The sequence below is a fragment of the Mus musculus genome, chromosome X (genome assembly GCF_000001635.26).
Source record: "Mus musculus strain C57BL/6J chromosome X, GRCm38.p6 C57BL/6J".
NCBI lineage: Eukaryota > Metazoa > Chordata > Mammalia > Rodentia > Muridae > Mus > Mus musculus.
The window spans coordinates 44,294,754-44,315,309 of NC_000086.7; positions in this window are offsets into that span (position 1 = coordinate 44,294,754).

The following is a 20,556-nucleotide window of genomic DNA, read 5'->3' on the forward strand; positions in this document are numbered from 1 at the left end:
ACTTTCACCATCTGGATATCCCTGGTATTTGTTGATCTGGGTGATTGTATGGAGTCTGCCTTTTTTGTCCCTGGGTTGCTTCATGTCTCCTGTTAGGCTTGAGGCCCTGGCTGTATCAGACCATCTTTAAGGCATTTTAACTGGGGGCTCTTCATAGGTGTACAGAAGCTGCTGTTCTGTTCTGCTGGCTGCAGTAGATCTCATGGGAGGCTATCAGACTGCTGGGTCTTCCATGGAGTAATCAAGCTGTTGTCTAAATGTGCTGAATGAAGCTGATTCTCAACTGCTCTGAGAGCAGGGGATCTTCAACTGTTCTGAATGCAGAGGGTCCTCAACTTCTCAACTTCTCTGAGTGCAGTCTGTCCAAATGCTCTGGGTGCAGCTGGTTCTCTAGGATGGGTTGGGATATGGAGTCTTCATGGGAGTAGACCAACCATGGGTCTTCCCCAGCAACAAAGACCAGACAGAAGCCTTTCCATTCATTTTATCATTTAGTATCTTATAATATTTCTGGAGATTATATTTTAATTTATGTATTTGAGTGTTTTATTTATACACATTATGTGTAGACCATGAATTGGCTACATATCTGTAACCACGCAGAACAACTAGAAGCCAGAATAGGATATCAGGTCCTCTGAAACTAGAGATACTGATGGTTGTTAGATGCTGTGTATATTCAGGAATCAGAACTTTGTTCCTATGTATAGAGGATTTTTTTATGTTTTTTATTAGGTATTTATTTCATTTACATTTCCAATGCTATCCCAAAAGTCCCCCACACGCCCCGCTACCCAGTCCCCCACCGACCCACTCCCACTTCTTGGCACTGGCATTCCCCTGTACTGAGGCAGATAAAGTTTGCAAGAGAAAGGAGCCTTTCTTTCCACTGATGGCCGAGTAGTCCATCTTCTGATATATATGCAGCTAAAGACATGAGCATTGCGGGGGTACTGTGTAGTTCATACTGTTGTTCCACCTAAGGGGTTGCAGATCCCTTTAGCTCCTTGGTTACTTTCTCTAGCTCCTCCATTGGGGTCCCTGTGATCCATCCAATAGCTGACTGTAAGCATCCACTTCTGTGTTTTCTAGGCCCTGGCATAGTCTCACAAGAGACAGCTATATCTGGATTCTTTCAGCAAAATCTTGGTAGTGTATGCAATGGTGTCAGCGTTTGGAGGCTGATTATGGGATGGATCCCCGGATGTGACAGTCTCTAGATGGTCCATCCTTTCTCCTCAGCTCCAAACTGTGTCTCTGTAACTCCTTCCATGGGTGTTTTGTTCCCAATTCTTAAAAGGGGAAAGTTTCCACTCCTTGGTCTTTGTTCTTCTTGAGTTTCATGTGTTTAGCAAATTCTATTTTATATCTTGGGTATTCTAAGTTTCTGGGCTAATATCCACTTATCAGTGAGTACATATTGTGTGAGTTCTTTTATGATTGGATTACCTCACTCAGGATGATGCCCTCCAGGTCCATCCATTTGCCTAGGAAGTTCATAAATTCATACCTTTTAATATCTTAGTAGTACTCCATTGTATACATGCATCACATTTTCTGTATACATTCCTCTGTTGAGGGGCATCTGGGTTCTTTCCAGCCAGTTAGCTTAAGAGAATCAGAAATCCAAAGTGTCCAGAGGGAAGTTTGAGTTTACAGTTTAACAGAATGTTTGTTGCTGTCTCCTGACAGTAGCACGCTCCACTATGTAATCAAAGTTCAAGTTCAGCAGAATTTAGGGTCAAGGGAAGAGGAAGCAAAACTTTCCTAGTGTGTCACTGGGGGTAATGATGAGAGGCATAATTCAGCTTTAACTACCTTAATTCTTAAACCTGTGAATGTTGACTATGGTACAAACAATGTCATATACTGGACACTAATTCAAAGCCTTCTGGGTAACCCCTGACTGATACTACAGATAACAGCCACCTACTTCCACTGTAACTGTGTCCTTTATTCATTTATATTTTCAATTTTAATTAATTTTTTATACTCCATATTTTATCCCCCTCCTGATCCATCTTCTGACTCTTTCACATCCCATACCTCCTCCTCCCAGCTCTACCAGGATGTCCCACCCTCACCCCCTACCCCAACAAATCTCCCCAGTCCTTGGGGGCTCTCCTCTCTTGAGGGTTAGGTCGATTTTCTCTGAACACAGACTTGCCAGTCTCTGCTGTATATATGTTGGGGGCCTCTATCAGCTGTTGTATGCTGCCTGGTTGGTGGTCTATTTTCTGAGAGCTATAGGAGGCCCAAGTTAATTGAGACTGCTGGTTCTCCTACAGAGTCACCCTCCTCCTCAGCTTCTTCCAGCTTTTCTCTAATTCAACCACAGGGATCATCAGTTTCTGTCCATTGTTGGGTATAAATATCTGCATCTGACACTTTCAGCTGCTTGTTGGGTCTCTCAGAGGGCTGTCGCTCTAGAGCTCTTTATGTGAGTGCTCCCTAGCCTCAGTAATAGTGTCAGGCCTTGAGCTGGATCCAACTTTGGGTCTGTCACTGAACTTTCTTTTTCTCAGACTCCTCTTCATTTTCATCTCAGTAATTCTTTCAGACAGGAATAATTACTTATCAGAGGTGTGACTGTGGGATGGCAAACTCCTCCCTCATTTGATGCCCTGTCATTCTGCTGGAGGTGCGATCTATAATCTCCCTCTCCCCAGTGAAGGGCATTTCATCTAAGGTACTTCCCTTTGAGTGCTGAGAGTCTCTTACCTCCCAGGTATCTGGTACATTCTGAAAGGTCCCCCCAACTCCTACCTCCCAAAGTTGCCTTTTTCCATTCTTTCTGCTGGCCCTCTCCGCTTCAATCCTTGTCTCCCACCCAATACCAGATCAGGTTCCCCTCTTCCCCTCCGTGTCCACTTTTACACCCAGGTTACTCCCTCCATCTCCCCTCCTTTAATTGCTGTCTTCTCCCTCCCACGAGGGATTGAGGTGTCCTCACTTTGGCTCCTCAGCTGGTATCCTGGGTGTTCTATACTTTTTTTTTTGGCTAATACTCATTTATTAGTGAGTACATATCATTCATTTCCTTTTGGAGGTAGGACATTACACGTTTTTCTTAGAGACCAGCTGCTTTGGGGTGAAGATGAATTTTATAAGACCCGTGGGTTCTATACCAATGAGCCTACTGTCAAACTTATCTGGCTGTGAAGTAAGTTATTTGGACAGAATCAATATCGTGTGGTGTACTATAATTTTGGGTAAGTCTTCTGTACATTTATGAGTGGTAGTTTGTGTAAAAGCATTACATGCCAGAAAAACAAATCCATAAACAAAATATGTATCTACTTTATTAATCAAAGAACATTATCCTTTCCATGAAGGAATTTTTCTAATTTTGACAACCTACCAGAGTGTCACTGGATGGTAAGCCTAGGGAATATGGCCAAATGTTAGCTCAATATTCATTTCTGTTGTTGGCAGATCTGAAAATTAGCAGCAGCTGTAGACAGGCCAGTTCTGATTAGTGGAGGTCCATGTTGTTAACACCATGAATAACTTCTGTCTCTGTCCCCATGACTACCCTTCTTATGGACCCATTGGGCAATGACAAGAATGTAGGAAAGAGACTGGCTCTTTACAGAACAGGCCATCATATGTAATTGATTATTGCAATCCTCCTTTGCTGAACTCACTTCTTGATGTGCATTTACTTGGGGCACAAGTATCTTTGCATCCTTCAGCCATCTGCAGAGATCTATCCATATCTTTTTCATATGTCCTTCTCATCACTTTTCTAAACATGCTCTTTTCAGGCCCCTGAAATCCACACAATCCATTGGCTATAGCCTAATGATTAGTGAAGAATCATTCTTCTGGACATTTCTCAAAAAAAAAAAAAAAAGTATGACCTTGTGACCATGTATATTGCTGGAAGTTCTGTCCACAAAGATTTCCCTATGAAGGTTTGTTTCAGGGTTGTTCTAGAATGGAGTTATAATTCTGTGGCTGTCCACTTCTGGGTGGTACCTGTGTATCATTAAGAATAATCAATAAGGCAAGCCTCAGACTTTTATCGCTTTGTCACCCAATCATGGAAGTAGACAGCATTGAAACAAAATATCAGATGCAGATATATCTTACTGATAAGTCCAAAGTGGTTGCTACATTCTGCTCACTTTATTCAATCTGAATAATGTCATCTAATATGGTTAAAAACTGTGATATTTGGGGGAAGAGAAGATTCAATTCTGGCATAGAGAGGAGGAGTTAGTATATCCTTGAGGTAAAACTGAAAGAATACTTTTGGTCTTGCTGAAGTAAATTTTTCTGGCTGTCCTTATGTACAGATAATATGAGAAAGATATTTGCTAGATTGAGAACTTCATAAGATGTACCAGGATGTGTTAATCTGCTCAACATATTTATGAAGAGGGATTAGTGAAAGGTATGCCTTCTGATATTCCCATTATGGTGCATTATGTTCTACACAGGATTAAAATTTCATGATCTTTATATCATTTCAATTAGTAGAGAAATCTAGGCTCCAGGTGGAAACATACAAAGTTAAAAAACAAAAGTTGTCAAAAGTTTGTTTAACTAGTTAGCTGAGGCATTTGTGAAAAGACGGATGACTGAAAAGGAGCTAGAGATATCTGATATTCCTTAGATTGCTTATACAGTGACTCTCAATTAGTGGAATAATTTCAATAAACTCATCTGGTCTAGTTTTATTTTACTTGCTCTATTATCTTATACCCTTAAAATCTATTCTCAGAATATTCCCAGACTTCAGAATCAATGAATTAGGAAAACATTTAAGATTTTAATTTTACAGCATATTTCACCATGAACTAAACTTTCTATATCTTCTTCTGGAGCTTGATGAGTCTTAATTCTGGTCTTTGGTCCTGGGGAAACTACTGGTGGATCTTGTGGCACATCATATTTTCTTTTTTTTTTTTTTCCATTTTTTATTAGGTATTTCGCTCATTTACATTTGCAATGCTATACCAAAAGTCCCCCATAGCCACCCACCCCCTCTCCCCTACCCACCACTCCCCTTTTATGGCCCTGGCGTTCCCCTGTACTGGGGCATATAAAGTTTGCGTGTCCAATGGGCCTCTCTTTCCAGTGATGGCCGACTAGGCCATCTTTTAATGCATATGCAGCTAGAGTCAAGAGCTCCGGGGTACTGGTTAGTTCATAATGTTGTTCCACCTATAGGGTTGCAGATCCCTTTAGCTTCTTTGGTACTTTCTCTAGCTCCTTCATTGGGGGCCATGTGATCCATCCAATAGCCGACTGTGAGCATCCACTTCTATGTTTGCTAGGCCCATTTCTTGCCTCACATTTCCTTCATGGAAAATCACTGCTAGTTTGCCAGACAATGAGAGATTAATTTTCTGAGTCAAAGTCAGACATGACAATATTTAATGGATGGGGATGAAAGTAGGGGTATACATTCCCCTGAAAGAGTATATACTACTTTCTTAAGTGAAGTAAACCATTGGTAAAGTGATGGTTCAACATTCACTTTCAGCATAGCAGCTTACAGACATTCTCATCTCATGATCCAGGATTCCATTTCTTACCAATTAATGCTCTTACTTTAATAGCTAACACTTTTAAGGTTGTGAGATGAACTTTTATTGTAATTCAGTCAATCTTAAAATGAGGATTTATTTTTATTTTCTATAACATGAGACATGAGTACTGTGGCTATTGGAGAGAAGATTCAATTCTTTTCCCTTGTTAATTTGCTTAGAGATGCTAAGAACAACCAAATAAAATCATCATTTTCTTTATTTTTCACAAATTGTCAAAAGTTTTGTATATAGCCACTATCTTTTTTTTTCTTTTTTTTTGCTTCTCACAGTATAATCAAAGGCATTTGTTTTAGTAAGTGTTTTAAATAGTTTATATCATTGGTTTTTGCTACAATATGCTTCCTTAACTCTAGGTGTAAATACTGTGGATTCTGACAGGTCTGACTTGAACTTTTAGTTTATAATTTATAACTAGTGTGCACTGTACAATTTATTCACTTTTCTAAGATTTTTGTTTCTAATCTCTATATTAGGTATGAGAAAATGTGGTTCTTGGAGTTATGCAAAAGATGAAATGAAATAATGAACCAAAAACCTCTGCGTACAGACATTTATTATAATATTTCTTAGTAATAAGAGCAGCTCAGTTATTAAATGCATGTTTGTAATGAGAATAGATGTTTGGTAAAGCCCCCCAAAATTATGTTTCTTGTTATGTCTATGTTGTTTTACTTCACTAGAAATAACTCTGGTTGCCTTAATTAATACAGGAAAGGATCATTGCACATAACCATCTACCTATCATTTTTTTCCCAGAAAATATTATCTTAATGTATTTAGAGTATTTGCTTTATTGTGATCTAGTACTTACTTTTTTATTTCAAACTCCAAACAAAGTGTATTAATCAAAGGTTATTTAAACATTGAATTTCAGTCATTGGGTAACATATAGGAAAAGTGTAAAACATAAGTAATGCCTTATTACAGAGTCTGGATTCTTATACAAGACAACATAAGGTATTTCACAAGATGGGCAGCTGGCTTAATGACTCATGAAGTTAAAGATCAAAGTTAAACATGCAGGATGAGACAAGATATGATTAAAATGTTGGACCTTGGAATAATTAGTAAAATAATTGTTCTGCAACTTATGTTCAGGAAATAAAAGGAATTAATATGTGTTAGAAGGACAATTTTTCAGCAATGTCACAAATGACCATAACATGGTTAATCCAGTACTCTATTAAAAACGTAGATACTGTACATACCATGAGAGGTTCATCTAAATAAAAAAGATATATGAAGGCTGCAGATGTTGGTCATACCTAATTTGAAGGAAACCCAGCATTTAGTTCCCAGCACTGCATAAACTGAAAGTAGTAGCAACATGCCAAAAATTCCAGGTGCTCAGAATATGGAGACAGTATGATTAAGTGTTCAATGTCATTATTGACTATATAACAAATTAACATACTATCTGCTCTAAATGAGACCCAGTTATGTACACATATATCCACATTTATGTGCATAGATCATATATTTCTATTTTATTTATTATTTTCCTTAATAAAATTTAACTATATAATAATATATATACATATACACACATACATACATAATTTTATATATACATATTTCTCTAGTATTAAAATAATATTTTGAACTTAGTTTGAAAAGGACCATATGATCTAATAATAGGCAAATATAATCTTTTTGTATTTAGCATATATGTATATTCAGTTTCAGAGAAATAATGACTTTCTTCAAATATTATTTCTGCTCATTCATTTTACCCTTTACACAGAGACAGTTTTAATATGTGTTTGGCTAGGAAGATACTATTTGGAGCAGTTGCTTTCAGTAAATATTCTACTACATATTTTTCTTTTTTTTAATTGGATATTCTATTTATTTACATTTCAAATGTTGGCCCCTTTCCCGATTTCTCCCTCAGAAACTTCCTAACCCATCCCACCTGCTCCTGCTCCTATGATGTACACACAACCACCCAACCAATACTGCCACCCTGCCCTCAAATTCTCTTACACTGGAGCATCCAACCTTTATGGGACCAAGGACATCTTCTCCCATTGATGCCATACAACTTCATCCTCTGCTACATATATGGCTGAAGCAATGGGTCCCTCCATGTGTACTCCTTGGTTGGTGGTTTAGACTCTGGGGGCTCTGGTTGGTTATTGTTTTTCTTTTTCTTTTTTTTTTTTTTATTATTAGGTATTTTCCTCGTTTACATTTTCAATGCTATCCCAAAGGTCCCCCATACCCACCCCCCCAATCCCCTCCCACCCACTCCCCCTTTTTGGCCCTGGCGTTCCCCTGTACTGGGGCATATAAAGTTTGCAAGTCCAATGGGCCTCTCTTTGCAGTGATGGCCGACTGGGCCATCTTTTGATACATATGCAGCTAGAGTTAAGAGCTCCGGGGTACTGGTTAGTTCATAATGTTGTTCCACCTATAGGGTTGCAGATCCCTTTAGCTCCTTGAGTACTTTCTCTATCTCCTCCATTGGGGGCACTGTGATCCATCCAATAGCTGACTGTGAGCATCCACTTCTGTGTTTGGTTAATGTTTTTCTATGGGGTTGCAAACTCCTTCAGCTCCTTCGGTTCTTTCTCTAACTCCTCCATTGGGGACTCTGTGATCTCTCCACTGGTTACCTGCTAATATCTGTCTCTGTATTTGTAAGACTGTGGCAGGGTTTCTCAGGAGACAGCCGTATTAGGCTCCTTTCAGCAAGCACTTCTTGGCATCCACAATAGTGTCTGGGATTTGTGCCTGTATTTGGGATGTATCTACAGGTGGGGCAGTCTCTGGATTGCCTTTTCTTCAGTCTTTGCTCCAAACTTTGTCTCTGTATCTCCCCCGATGGATATTGTATCCCCCCTTCTAAGAAGGACCTAATTATCTACCCTTTGGTCTTCCTTCTTCTTCTTGAACTTCATGTGGTCTGTAAATTGTATCTTGGATATTCCAAACGTTTGGGCTAATATCAAATTATCAGTGAGTGCATACCATGTGTGTTTTTTGTGATTTGCTTACCTTACTCAGATGTTATTTTCTAGTTCCATCCATTTGCCTAAGAATTTCATGAATTCATTGTTTTTAGAGCTGAGTAGTACTCCACTGTGTAAATGGAGCACATGTTATCTATATCCATTCTTCTATTAAAGGACATCTGGGTTCTTTCCAGCGTCTAGTTGTTATAAATAAAACTATTATGAACATAGTGGAGCATGTGTCCTTGTTATATGTTGGAGCATCTTCTGATTATATTCCCAGGAATGGTATACCTGGTTCCTCAGGTAATACTGTGTCCAGTTTTTTTGAGGAACCACCAAACTTATTCCCAGAGTAGTTGTACCAGCTTGCAATACCACCAGCAATGGAGTCATGTTCCTCTTTCTCTACATCCTCCCCAGCATCTGTTCTCACGTGACTATTTGATCTTAGCCATCTTATTACTGTGAGGCAAAATCTCAGGGTTGTTTTGATTTGCATTTCCTCAGTTGAAAACCTTTGTTTAGCTCTGCCCCCTATTTTTTTTTATTTTTTTAATTTAATAATTTATTTTTAATTAGGTATTTTCTTCATTTACATTTCAAATGATATCCAAAAAGTCCCCCATACCCTCCCTGCCCCACTTCCCTACCCACCCACTTTCACTTCTTGGCCCTGGTGTTCCCCCGTACGGAGGCATATAAAGTTTGCAAGACCAAGGGGCCTCTCTTCCCAATGATGGCCAACTAGGCCATCTTCTGCTACATACGCAGCTAGAGACATGAGCTCCGGGGGTACTGGTTAGTTCATATTGTTGTTCCACCTATAGTGTTGCAGACCCCCTTTAGCTCCTTGTGTCCTTTCTCTAGCATCTCCATTGGGGGCCCTGTGTTCCATCCAATAGCTGACTGTGAGCATCCACTTCTGTGTTTGCCAGGCCCCTGCATAGCCTCACAAGAGACAGCTATATCAGGAAGCTGGAAAGAACCCAGATGTCCCTCAACAGAGGAATGGATACAGAAAATGTGGTACATTTACACCATGGAGTACTGCTCAGGTATTAAAAAGAATGAATTTATGAAATTCCTAGGCAAATGGATGGACCTGGAGGGCATCATCCTGAGTGAGGTAACCCAATCACAAAAGAACTCACACAGTATGTACTCACTGATAAGTAGATATTAGCCCAGAAGCTTAGAATACCCAAGATACAAGATACAATTTGCAAAACACATGAAACTGAAGAAGAACAAAGACCAAAGTGTGGACACTTTGCCCCTTTTTAGAATTGAGAACAAAACACCCATTGAAGGAGTTACAGAGACAAAGTCTGTCTCCTACTTCTAATAGGGTTATTTGATTATCTGGAGTCTAATTTCTTGAGTTCTTTGTACATACTATATATTAACCCTCTATAGGATATAGGATTGGTAAAGATCTTTTCCCAATCAGTTGGTTGTAGTTTTTTCCTTTTGAAAATATTCTTTGCCTTATGAGGTCCCATTTGTCAATTCTTGATCTTAGAGCATAAGCCATTGGTTTGCTGTTCAGGGACTTTTCCCCATGCCCATGTATATGAATGAAGCTCTTCTCCACTTTCTCTTCTATTGGTTTCAGTGTATCTAGGTTTATGTGGAGTTCCTTGTTCCACTTGGACTTGAGCTTTGTACAGGAGATAAGAAATGATCAATTTGAGGCAAAATCTCTTAGGGGGATACTGGTTAGTTCATATTCTTGTCCCTCCTATAGAATTGCAGACCCCTTTAGCTCCTTGGGTACTTTCTCTAACTCCTTCATTGGGAGGCTCTATGTTCCATCCAATAGATGACTGTGAGTATCCACCTCTGTATTTGCCAGGCAGGATGGTCTAGTCAGCTATCAATGGGAGGAGAGGCCCTTAGTCTTGTAAAGATTTTATGCCACAGTACAGGGGATTGCCAGGGCCAGGAAGTAGGAGTGGGTGGGTTGGGGACCAGGGCAGGGGGCGGGGAGGGTATAGGGTACTTTCAGAGAGGAAACTAGGAAAGGGGATAGCATTTGAAATATAAATGAAGAAAATATTTAATTAAAAAATGAATCAATTTGTATTCTTCTACATGTTGATCTTCAGTTGAACCACCATAATTTGTTGAAAAGGCTGTCATTTTTTCACTGGAAGGTTTTTGCTCCTTTTTCAAAGATCAAGTGATCATACATTTGTAGGTTTATTTCTGTGTCTTCAATTCTATTCCATTGATCTTCCTGCCTGTCTCTGTACCAATACCATGCAGTTTTGTTTTTTGGGTTTTTTTTTTTTTTTTTTTTTTTTTTTTTATAACTATTGCTCTGTAGTACAGCTTGAGGTCAGGGATGGCGATTCCTACAAAAAGTTCTTTTATTGTTGAGACTAGTTTCTGCTATCCTCAGTATTTTGTTATTCCAGATAAATTTGCAAATTGCTCTTTCTAACTATGTGAAGAATTAAGTTGGAATTTTGATGGGGTTTGCATTGAATCTGTAGATTGCTTTCAGCAAGATGCCTATCTTTAATATATTAATCATACCAATCCATGAGCATGGGGGATCTGTCCATCTTCTGAGATCTTCTTTGATTTCTTTCTTCAAAGACTTGAAATTCTTGTTATGTCATGTAGATCTTTCACTTGCTTGGTTAGAGTCACACCAAGGTATGTAAAATTATTTGTGACTGTTGTGAAGATGGCCATTTCCCTCATTTCTTTTTCAGCCTTTTTATCCTTTGACTAGAGGATAGCTACTGATTTGTAGGAGTTAATTTTATATTGAGCCAATTTGTTCACATTGCTTATCAGCTTTAGGAGTTCTCTGGTGGAATTTTGGGCTCACTTAAGTATACTGTCATATCATCTGGAAATAGTGATATTTTGAATTCTTCCTTTTCAAATTGTATTCCTTTGACCTTCTTTTGTTGTCTAATTGCTCTGTCTAGGACTTTCAGTACTATATTGAATAGACAGAGAGAGAAAGGGCAGCCTTGTCTAGTCCCTGATTTTAGTGGGATTGCTTCAAGTTTCTCTCCACTTAATTATACTGTCTCATATGACATAAGAATAGTTTAGATATAAACTACTATAAACCAAGCCATGAATATTAAAAATGTATGATGTCTTTACATTCATGTGATGAATTTTGTGTATATCACAGTTGTGTTGAGTTAACAAAGATGAGGTTTAGAAAAAGCCTGAGTCAAACTGTGAATACCATTATATGTATCTGTGTTAATTCTGAGTAAATTTCAGGGCTTACACTTGAATTAATGATTTTTGGATTATGTTATTTTCATTGTGAGTAGGAAAGAAAGACAGAAGTTCTCAAGAATAGCAAGTCTGTAGGTACTGTGTTTGATCTGTCTTCAAAATTGTCCATTCCTCTTTCATTTCTTTCATCCAGCCTTCCCTGATTTTGTCTTTCTTTCTACTTCTATTAAAAAGTACAAGAAAGGATAGATGAGAATTATAGTCTCAAGGCTACCTTTTTTTTCTGTTTCTAGTTTAAGGTAAGTTGTTATTTTAAAGGTAAATATTTTAGTTAGTACAAACAGGACCATACAAGGTGTTTCTACACCATATTTGCAAACCATGAGTGTTTGAGACATCATTTCTCTTTAGAACGCTCTCCATGGATTTTTTATAGCACATTGTGGATCTGCATGACAATTACATTAACAAAGAACTCCATCACCATATCTACTTATTACACCCAATTATAAAACCTGAACTACTTGGCTAAGGTACTCATTAACCTTTTCAGAGAGTATAATAGGAAATCTAATCACACGAAGGTTGTAGACTGCATTGAGAAAATGAGTCCAGTTGTCAGGTACAGTAAATTTTAATACCCAAATTCTCAGTAAATTGGGCAGTTTTATGAAATTGAATGAGAATATTCTATTTTAATCAGCTAAAAGTATGAAATTTAAATTCTCTCATAGTATAAAATAATAGCTATGTCTGAGATAAATGTTAAAAGAACACATATAATTTTTATTCTAATTAAACTTATGTGCATTCATTTCATTTAGTTTTTATACATTTTAAGGCTTTAAAAGCTTGATTGAAAATATATATTCAGTAGTGAGTATTATCAATTTTCTCTCATTCTAACTTAAAGAAGCACAGATAAATATTAAATGTCTTATTTTTAGCAAACAAGTACACCTAAAATTTCATTTTGTTTATGTAGATTATAAAATATATAAGGCTGAACAATTATTGAGAATAGTAAATTCAAGTATTTTATTTTTTAAAGTTATAATCAGTTTTACTTGGCACTCCCATATTACTTGAACATGTTTGTGTATATTGATATCTATTAGGTAATGATTTACATATAATATTTAGCATTGACATTAAGCTGATTATTATTATTATAATATTCATCATTGTCAAAATTTCATTAACACTTAGAGTATTATAACTGTCATTATCCTTCTTGCATTTCCTTCTCTTCTTTCTACTGAAATATTTTGCTTTTATTCTAAAGAATTCAACTTTCACTTAAATTTGTGCTTCTTCGGAATTCATCTACAACAAGTTTCACATTCTCATTCTGGCAATTCTTTCTAAAATAGATGGTCTCTTCACCATTTTTGTAATCATTAGCACCATGCTTACAAACATAATGTTTTAAAATTTTATCACTTATTTATTCGTTCAAGAAAAAATTATGCAGTACATACTACATGCACAAAAATACTTCCTACTATATGTTAAAACACATTTCATTATGCATTGGTATAATTTAATGATTGTTCATAATATTTAGGAATTTGTAATTAATGACTCAGCACAGTATATAAAGGTTTCTTTTATTCATTATAAACACATTGCAATGTGCTATTGTAACTGGATAAATAATTATAACATACATATTTTTTGTTTAAAATAAGTTTGAGCTATAAGGTTTCTTAAGATAGTTTAATAAATTGCTATAAGTTGTTTTATTAAACTATTTAGTCATGATTATATATATAAATAGTATTGTAATAGTTCCAAATCATCAACAAATCAACCACTCATTTGAATGATGAAATGTAATAGTGTTTTAATGATATATTTCATTATAAAGATTAAACTTTTCATATAAATGATATTAATATAACATATATTAATAGATTAATATTGATGATTAATATTATAGTAATAATCTTTCTTGTTAATTATTTTGAAAAAAAATATCTTTTCCAGTACTTTATTCACTTTACATCCCAATTAGAGTTCCCCATCTCATCCCAGTCTTCCCTAACACAGCCCCTCCTCCCAAAACCCCATCCCTTCTCCTCAAAGAAGGAGGAGACCACCCCTGGGTACCAACCTACCCTGGCATATCAAGTCACTGCAGAACTGGGCACATCCTCTCAAACTGAATTCAAACAAGGTAGTTTAGTTAGGATGAGCAGAATCCACAGGCAGACAACATAGTAGAGGGTCAGCCCTCATCTCAAATTTCTGGGAGACCCAAATGAAGATCATGCTACACATCTACTACAAAATTGCAGAGAAGCTAGTTCCAACCAATGTATGCTATTTGGTTTGTCTTCAGTCTCTGGGAGCTCCCAAGTGTCCAGGTTAGTTGACTCTTTTGGTGTTCTTGTAGACTACCTATTCCATCCATGTTCCTTAATCATTCTCCCAACTCTTCCACAAGACTTCCCGAACTCTTCATAATATTTGGCTGTGGGTCTATAGATATTTTCCTGTCAGCTGCTAGATGGACCCTCTCAAAATTTATGCTAGCATCCTGTCTGCAAGCAAAATAGAATATTATTAATAGTATCAGGATTTGAGATGGTTCTCAAGTTGGGCCAGTCAATGGCTATTACTTCAGTCTCTGCTCCATCTTTGTCTCTGCACTTCTTTTATGCTGGACAAATCTTGGGTTTAAGGTTTTATGGATAGATTGGTTTCCTTATCTCTCCTCAGGGAGTCTGGCCTCTCACTTCAGGCTCCATATCTCCTACTGCTATGTAAGCCTCATAGACTCCCTGGATCTTGACCTATGCCCAGTCTGTGGCAAGTCCTAAAGATTTTCCCTGCCCCACCTGCAGATAATTACATTTACTCTCCTAGCCTTCTTTTCCTGATTCACCCCACAGGTGTACCCCACCACACACACACACACACACACACACCTATTTCCATTTCTATTCTCTCTCCCTCACAGTTCCCTCCTTCCAGCCATGTCTAATGACTAAGTTATTTAAACTTCTGAGTGAGAATCAAGCATTGTCCATTGGGCCTTCCTTGTTATTTAGCTTCTTTTGGTCTGTGGATTGTATCTTTTGCAACCTATACTTTATGTCTAATATCTTCTCATAAGAGAGTACATATCATACATGTCCTTTGAATTGGGTTACCTCAATCAGAATGGTACTTTCTAGTATATTTTCTAGTTCTATCCTTTTGCCTGCTAAAATCATGATTACCTTGTTTTTAAAAAGCTGAGTATTTTTGCATTGTGTTAATGAACAACATTTTTTATCCATTCTTCTGTTGGTGGACATCTGGGTTGTTTCCAGTTTCTGCCTATTTTGAATGAATCTTCTATGAAAGTTGTGCAGTAAGTATCCTTGTAGTATGGTTGGGTATATGCTCAGGAGTAGTATATGTATGTTTTGAAGTATAGCTATTGCCAATTTCCTGAAAAATCTCCAAACTGATTTCCAGATTAGTTGTACAAGTTTGCACTTCTACAAGGAATGGAATATTATCATTGCTCTACATCTTATTGTTGAGTTTTTTTTTTTTTTTTAATCTTAGCCATGTTGATGGTTGTAAGGTGGAGTCAGGGGGTTGTTTTAATTTCCTTTCCATGATGATTAACTTTGAACATTTCTTAATGAGGTCTCTTAAATAATGGTCTCAAATTGTTATCTCTTGGTATACAATGAGATTTTCAGTAGTGAGACTGGGTTACATGCAATAGGGCCACATCGAAGCCCCCAAACAACCAAAGCTGTTGCTTAAAATGGATTGCTCTCTGCCACCTGAACTTGGGGCCACATTGCTGAGGACAATATACACAACACATTGAATGTGTAGAGGTGGAACTGATGCCTACATGGAGCATTCAGTGCCTTTAGTATGGGAAGGTTCTCTGCAGGCTCTCACAATAGAAATATAAACACTAACCCACCATGAAACCTTTGACCTACAATCTGTTTTACCTGAGAAATTTCCTAGACAAGTGATAGCATAGAACTTGTGGAGGTAGCAGCAACATGGCTGCTCTGGCCAGGTTCGCATTCAAATGTCTTTTAGATGTGTGTCATCCAGTTGGATTACATATACATCTTGAATTACATTATGATTTGGCTAGAATATAGACCTACCCTTGGTATACACCTTTAATCCTTTGTCTTAAATACAGACACATATTTAGGGCACACTTTTAATCCCAAACAATCATGCTTAATTGAGGGGCAAAGTGATGAATTAGAGAAAAATTTACAGAATGAGTAGGAGATAGGATATAATAAACTCTCAGAACATATAGGAAATAGAGGCTGCTTAAGGAGAGTGCAGAGAGAAGAGTTAGTTTGCTTCCAGTATAGTCGAATTCAGTTGATTTATGTTGAGTTTGGTGTGTTTCAGTTGAATGCAGTTAGTTCAGTCAAGTTTGTAAGGTTCTGTTCAGTTCCAGTTTGTATAGTCAGTGCAGTTTAGCTCTTGTCAGTTTGTGTAGTCAGTGCAGTTTAGTTCTTGGAATTCAGAGGTATTTTTCCAAGCAAAGCAATTCAGTCAGATGCTAAGAGAAGCCAATTTGAATCAGCTTGAAGAGGAGATTGAATCAGAACTGCTGAGTTGAACCAGACAGACAGAATTCAGAAAGAGCTGAATTCTCTCAATGGTGAGTCTCCTCAGCAATAAATCTCAGAGTCCAAAACATTCTAGATTTAGGTTAGCAGACAGAAACTGCTAGATTTAGGTTAGCAGACAGAAACTGCTAGATTTAGGTTAGCAGACAGAAACTGGAAGCTGAAGCTTGCAAGGTGCAGGCCTTCAGAATGTTAGATTGAATGCAAGCTAGAAGCTTCCAGGTCTACACTTAGAAATATTTAAATATAAGTGCACTGGGTTTAGCCCAAGCCATGTATTCATAAAGCTTGGGGATGGATCTCATCTTATCACTTCCTCTGAGGAAATAAAACGAACATTTAGAGTAGCCAACCAGTGTCCAGTTTGACTTAAAGCACAGTCCCTGAGATGGAACCTTTATCAGACCCTGCTTAAAAGACCAAGAACCATAGACTAGATAGACCAGAGATGTAACTTAAAATCAAACATGAATGGTCTAAATAAAGTGTTAATAAAATGACCCATAATGGTATTCTGTTATAATCATAATTTGTTTCCTTATTCATTCATCATCAGAGAAACTTCTTCCAGTAGTAGTAAATGGCACCTGATTCAGAGACCTATAGTCAGACATTATTAGGAGAGAAAGAGTCTATGTGATAGATCTCCACCAAATTCTTCTACCCATAGCAGAGGAAGCAGAATGATTTCAAGAGTCAGAAGGGATGCAGGACATAAGAACAAGGTATTCTTTATCAACTAAGCAAGGCACATATCAACTCAACAGTGACAGATGCAGCAACACAGGGACAACATTAGTCTGCCCCAGTTAAAGATATATATTAAAGCTTTTATTTTAGTATTTTTATAGAACTTCTGTTGGTAAGAACAAGTGAGTCTCTGATTCTTGTGCCTGCTCTTGGGACACTTTTTCTTCTGTTTCCTTGTCCACATTTGATATGATAGTTCTTCTTTATCTTATATTTTATTTTCAGTTTGGTTGTTATATCTTAAATGCCTGTTCTTTTGGAGTGGACTCAGAAGGGATTTGAAATGAGGAGGAACTGCGAAGTGTATAGGGAGCAGAAACTATTGTCATAATATATTGTATGAGAAAAGAATCTACTTTCAATAAAAGGAAAGATAACAATATAGACATAATTCAAGAAAACATATCAATAGATATGGTCCGTTTCAAAATTTAAATCCCCTTTAGTTAATCTACCATTTATATTATTAGTATAAGACTTGAATCTGGACATGGCAATTTACAAACCAATATTGTATAGCATCAATTAACCTCAATGAGTTTTAAAGGTATACTAAACTGTTACTTTCTTTTTTCATGTGATAAAACCAATGTAACTTTCATAAAGAAATAGCAATGTCTAGTTACTGTTCTGTTTCTATGAAGAGGTATCCCATGACCAAGGCAACTCTTTTTTTTTCCAGTTTACACATCAGATTTTATTTGTTTGCTTAAAGGAAAAAAATTGAATTGTAATAGAAATAAAAAATCAAAATAAAGATAACAAACATTTCTTGACTCATAGATGCAAATGTAACAAGCAGCTACAGAAGCTAAGAAACAAAATAAAATAGACCATCCTGCTGATTTTCTCTTCAGGTTATATATATATATATTTTAAAAAGAAAGCACTGTTCAAGTTAGGCAGGGAAAGAAATGCAGAGTGAGCTCTTGGGAAAAACAAAAAAACAATTAAAACCTCTAATGACATAATCCCATTAAAACAAAAGGCCAGCGAACTTGAACCAGCCCATACTAGCACAGTGATTTCATGGCTTCAAAGTCCCATTGAATGATAAGCAGACAAACAACACATAGGAGAACAAGACTGCCTTTCCCTTGTATTGTTAAAGTACAGTCTGGACAATTTGTAATGCTGAAAAGGTCTAGGTTTCATTTTTTACAAAAACTGACATTTAAACCAACATGATTGTTTTCCATACATTCAGTATCTGACAGGACAATAATATAAAAATATGTAAAATTATTCTAGACTCATAATTATTGGATATGCTAACACCCATATAGCTAGTATAAATTTGATGATTACAAAAATATTTTTGTTTTCTTAAAGACATGTAGTTCATTAGTATCAGACAGACACTGGCTACCCTGAAGTACCACATTATCACAGGTAAGAGGGCAATGTCTAGACTTTGGGTTTCTTGTTAGGTGGATCCTGAAGACTAAACTTTGGAATTTCACCAGGAGTATATGGAATTCTCTTGGAAGATACCTTTTTTGCCAATTGTTTCAATCTGGAAGCCAATGGTCTGTAGTTAACCATGGAGCCCATCCAGGACATGCCGACCATCAAAGATAAAGGCTGGCTTCAGCATTTTTTTATTTTTATAAATCCGTTCATAATCCAGTTCCTTAAACATGTCCCACTCAGTGCAGATAAAGAGGGCATGGGTGCCATCACATGCTTCATATAGGTCCTTGGAAATGGTCACCAGTCTGGGCACTTGCTCATCTGCTGAGACACCCAGATGAGAAAGGTCCACCATTATTTGTTCCCTGGGTACTTTTGGATCCTATATGTGGAGGTGTGCACCCTCGTCCATCAGGTACTTGCTAATAGAGATATTGGAGGATTCTCTGCTCTTAACAAAGAAAATATTGAAATGGAGGTTTGATTTCACATTTAGACAGTCCATGATCATCATGGTAGCAAGTAGACAAACATGGAGCTGAGACAATAATTGTTATATACAGGTAGAAGACAGAGACAGAGAGAGATACTGTGCCTGACCTAGGCTTTTGAAATGTCAAAGACCAGCCCCAGTGTAAACATTTTCTTCCATAAGGCCACAAATACTCCAAAAAGACAATCCTTCCTAATCCTTCGCGAATAGTTCTTCTAAATAGGGGTCATGACATGAGCTAATAGGGAACATTCTTCTTCAAACTACAACAGTCACAGAATCATTCTATCATAATTTTATTCTCTAGTTACATTGTTTCTCTTTGAAACAAGCATTGAGTGGACATCACTAAAGTTATTAAATAAGACAAAGGATTTTATCTGAACTGTGAGATAAAAGTTATGGCTGACAATAGTTGGTATGAGAAAAGGAATAAGTAGTATAGAATAAGATTTGGAGCTAGTATTCAAAATTCATGTGTCACCTCCGGATCCCTAAATCAATCTAAAATTACATAATGTTCCCATGATTCCTCAATAAAAAAACCTAAATTGGATAAAAACAATTTTGTTCACCATGTAATAGCATAATCATCACATGCTTTGGTTTTATAAAATGTTCCTCAACACCCTGAATGACCTCTATATTTAATTTATTCAAAAATTTAAACAGATGGTACATTTTCTGAATTCATTTATATTTGAAGATTCACTTCTATTACCTTTACAAAGAGAGGTCATCATGGGTGAATATAAAGACCAGGAAAATTTGATTTCCACCAGAACTCTTTAGATGGTGCTGTATTTCATTTGAGACTACATCTCTTACACACAAATACAGAAAGAGCGCAAATTTTTTGAGCTATCATTATTATTTTCCAACTATGTATAAGCCTTCAGAACCTTGTAATTCATCCTAGTAATATAAAATTTCAAACAATATATTTATATGTATTTATTATCTTTCACTGGTATTCTTTAATCTCTGTCAGAATGGCTATTCATTTAAAACATGAATTTATCATCTGCTGTGTTTCACTTGATCATATATAATTTTCCTCCAGTATGAAAACTATTCAATTCAATTCATTTCTTTCAACTAATTAAGCATTCATTTCATTTTTTCAAAGCTGTTATTTTCTCTCCTATTTTATCACCTTTTTCCTTATGTAAACAGTAGTATAACACCCTAAATTTTTGGTATTCATATTAACTGTATAGTTTGTATGGTTTTCCTTGCTTTTAAATAATTCATGTGGAGGTTGGGGATTTAGCTCAGTGGTAGAGTGCTTGCCTAGCAGGAAATGGTGAAGATAGAGTCCCAATAGGATATATTTTGTCACTAAATGAAGCTCCTAATACTAGAATTGAATTACATCTAATTGAGCTGTTAGATAAATGTGTACTGTGGGTATAACCAAGTAAGCCAGAGAGTTGACAAGACTATAGATTGCTGTCCACAAAGTCAGTTAGGTCCCATTGCTAAAGAGAAAAACTAAATAACTTATTGGACGTGGAGATGTTGAGCTGCTGCCTACATGGAACCCT